This window comes from Schistocerca cancellata, chromosome 1 (assembly GCF_023864275.1).
Source record: "Schistocerca cancellata isolate TAMUIC-IGC-003103 chromosome 1, iqSchCanc2.1, whole genome shotgun sequence".
Lineage (NCBI taxonomy): Eukaryota > Metazoa > Arthropoda > Insecta > Orthoptera > Acrididae > Schistocerca > Schistocerca cancellata.
The window spans coordinates 1125163676-1125167458 of record NC_064626.1 but is presented as its reverse complement, the minus strand read 5'-3'; the positions used below and the strand labels follow the sequence as shown (position 1 = coordinate 1125167458).

The 3783-nt window shown below is 42.7% G+C and overlaps 2 non-coding genes across 2 annotated transcripts; one reads left to right on the top strand and one right to left on the bottom strand.

Annotated features, from left to right (window-relative positions):
* Positions 1-3013: 3013 nt before the first annotated feature.
* Positions 3014-3088, bottom strand: Trnat-ugu (transfer RNA threonine (anticodon UGU)). The gene has a single exon. It is a non-coding gene; the product is annotated as a tRNA-Thr (tRNA).
* Positions 3089-3444: 356 nt separating this feature from the next.
* On the top strand, positions 3445-3519 carry Trnat-ugu (transfer RNA threonine (anticodon UGU)). Its single transcript has one exon. It is a non-coding gene; the product is annotated as a tRNA-Thr (tRNA).
* Positions 3520-3783: the final 264 nt, after the last annotated feature.

Sequence of the window (3783 nt, the reverse complement as noted above, 5' to 3'; positions counted from 1 at the left end):
ACCCCAGCAAATTATTCCGTAAGACATTATTGAGTGGAAATATGCAAAATACATCAGGAGGCTGGTAGGTTTGTTTCCAGGATTAGCAATTATACGAAGAGCAGAAGTAGCTGAACTTAACTATTTGAGAAGCTCATTAGTATTCTTCCAGTTCATTATGTACACCCATAAATTTAGAGCATTCTGCTGTATTTACTGACTCCTGCTCACATGCTTCATCAATTGTTGGCATGACTTTGTCGTACAGAACTGAACGTAGTGTGGTTTTTATCAAAATTTATGGAGAGTCCATTCTCAGAGACTCGCTTAACAATGCTTTGGAAAACATCATTTATTAACTCTTCTATTGCTTTCTTTCTAATGGGATTTATTACAACACTAATATTATCTGTGTAGGTGTACCAATTTTACTTGTTAAATGTTTGAGTGGAAGGTCATTCACAAATGTAAGGGATAAGAGTGGAATTATTCAGCATTACTTTTTGCATTTGTCTGTTAAGTATGTTTCAAACCAGCTTTCTGTAAAGCCATCAGTTCCATAAAACTTGAGTTTTTCTTAGAGAGTAACACGATCTACACAGTCAGTGAGGTAAGTGATTTGTGAAAGGTATAGGTTAAAGTTAGTCAGGGCCATTCCTTTGTAGGGATTTTTGATAGTCAGATTGCGTTGCGCTAAAATTATTGTGTGTCAGTTTAAGCACAGTCGTGTAAAAATTGTTCTAAGGGGAAGTTTCAGGTTTAACGATTGCGCATTTGCCATTTAGAAAATGTTGTAGCGATCGGAATTAATGGAAATCTGTTGACACAATATCAGGCGAGTATGATGGGCGAGGCGTTATCTCCCACTCGATTTCATTGATTTTTTTTTCCAGGGTTCAACTTTCGCAGAGCGACCTCACAATATCTTGTTACAAAACAATTCCTTTTCGGTGGAAGATCATAAGGCACTTTTCAAGTAAACATTGATTTATTCGATCCAGTTGTTTACAGTAAAGGTCTCCCCATTCACAGTTTGTCCATGTTTCAGCACCTCGAAATGAAGGACCACGTGAATTTTCCATCAAACACACAAGAGCGACTTTTTGGGGTGTAAATCTGGCTTAGCTGTACGTCGTGGCGATTCATTCGAAGAAAACCACTGGTTTTGGCGTTTTGAATTAGCACAGAGGTCCCATTTTTCATATCCAGTGATCAAGCGATCAAAAAATTCCCGGTTTTTTTTTTTTCGGACAGGGTATACGGGACCCAAACGCTTGCTTACTTTGTCAGTCTGCAACAAATTTCGTTTGATGGTCGACCAAGAGTGGTGAATGGTGTTTGACAGTTCCTCGATTGTCTGACATGGGTTTGCTTCCACTTCAGCCCTTAGCATGTCATTGTCTAAAGTGGTTGGTCTTCCTGATCGACAGAAGTCTGAAAGATCAAAATTACCAGATTTGAACTTAGAAAATTGCTTTTGGCATTTACGAACGTCTAATGCACTCGGATAAACATGTAAATGTTTTTAGTCGCAACAGTTGCGTTATGACGCTTGTGAAGCTCAAAAAAGCATACAATTTCGGATAGGCACCTGCTCTGGCGATTAGTTGATCTTTTCGCCATAAATTGCAAAAACTTTTTAGATTTAATGATTTGTGAGTAAACAAGTCCCTGTAACCTTAAAAAGTCTTTGGAGCGACTTTGAAGTACACAGTGAGCCGATAAATGAGAAGCTAACATCGACGTGAGCAGAAATGACTTTACTACTACTACTACTACTACTACTCGCCCCAGTACAAACAAAAGTAACGATTAGAGGACTATGGAACAAGCAAATAACCCGATTAGACGTAGGTCCGGAAACCACTGTTTTCCCCGATACGACGTATCTCTGTAACGCTGCAGGTAGCATAGGTTTAGTAGGATAAGTTAGATGTACCTTAATAATAGAGTTGAGAGGAAGATATAAAACAACCAACACTTAGACATAGGTAGAAACTGAACAATAGAAGTTTATAAATCCCCGTAGTGGTACAGCAATTAAAAAGTACTTGCCTGTAGTGTAGAAACAATAGCTGAAGATATGTAAAACATGAAATTGGACCCACTGATGTATTTAGGTAGTGGGTTAACATGTATAATTGTAATAATTTTGAATAAAGAAATTTTTTTTTAAAAAATGTACATGAACACCTTATAACAGAGTTCCCAAGGATCGAAACTGCAGACAGGCACTTGAGGACAATCACATTAGAAGTGTTCCACATGGTTACCGTTCACGTGAAGGCAGGATTCAGCAGGTCTGCTCCTCGATGCCCGTCCATGTTCAAAAATCCTAGACGTGTTCCAAAAGCATTTCCAACAACCCAAAATGCGTTCTTCCCGCTCATCGACACTATTAACAGGGCTAGAACACAGTTAAGCTGTTAAATATTCCCACACAAAAATACCCAACGAGTGCAAATCTGGGGAACCGGGAGTCCATGGTGTTAGCGAGCCACGACCAGTATACCCGATGGTTTTAGTTAAACTGTCACACTAATTGAGCCACTGTAGGCAGAGAACTGTTTACCGTATTAGTTATTTCTTTATTTCATTTACAATACAGATAACCCAACACCTTGAAATGTAAGGTAGGCCGGATGCTACTAAATCTAACAGCAAAGACTTGTTATTGTTACTTTCCGCTCGGGGAGTTAGTGTTGAGGTCCGGTGAGCCAGCCGGCCTGTGGACAGTTTTTAAGGCGGTTTCTCATCTGCCTTGGCGAATGCGGGCTGGTTCCCCTTATTCCGCCTCAGTTGCACTGCAATTGCTGAGCAAACACTGTCTCCACGTACGCGTGCACCACAATTAATCTACCACGCAAACATACTCGTCTGGTTTTTAACTATATATGACGGTAGTATCTGTTCCCGAAAGAACAGTTACCGTCAATGACCATGCAGCTTTGCTAGAAATGAAATGATAATTAAATAGACACCCTAGCTGCAAGCAGGCGTTGATATACTTTATTGGGGACATGTTGAAAATGTGTGCCCCGACCGGGACTCGAACCCGGGATCTCCTGCTTACATGGCAGACGCCCTATCCATCTGAGCCACCGCGGGCGCAGAGGCTAGTGCGTCTGCAGGGACTTATCCCTTGCACGCTCCCCGTGAGATCCACATTCCCAACATGTCCACAACACTACATTCGTAGTGCGCGTAACTGTTCTTTCGGGAACAGATACTACCATCATATATAGTTAAAAATACGGGTTCCCGGCCTTTGACCTTCTTGTGCGAACGCACACGCTATGCCCGAACTCGTACGGGACTTTGTAGATTAATCTGCCACGAGTAACGAGTATGATGGGCAAACATCTATTAGGCGCACTACGAAAGTAGTGTTGTGGACATGTTGGAAATGTGGATCTCACGGGGAGAGTGCAAGGGATAAGTCCCTGCAGATGCACTATCCTCTGTGCCCGCGGTAGCTCAGATGGATAGAGCGTCTGCCATGTAAGCAGGAGATCCCGGGTTCGAGTCCCGGTCGGGGCACACATTTTCAGCATGTCCCCAATAAAGTATATCAACGCCTGCTTGCAGCTAGGGTGTCTATTTAATTATCATTTCATACTCGTCTGGTGTCTGGTATGAGACGTTCCCTGGGGGAGGGGAGAGGGGGCGGGGGGTTGGTCCACTAGGGGGTCGAACCGCTCAATAACCCTGGATTCGTTGTGGGCCGGCGGTGTGGTCGGTGGACTGCTGTGGCATGTTGTGGGATTGTGGACCGCTGACGGCTACGGCAGGTGAAGTGCGACG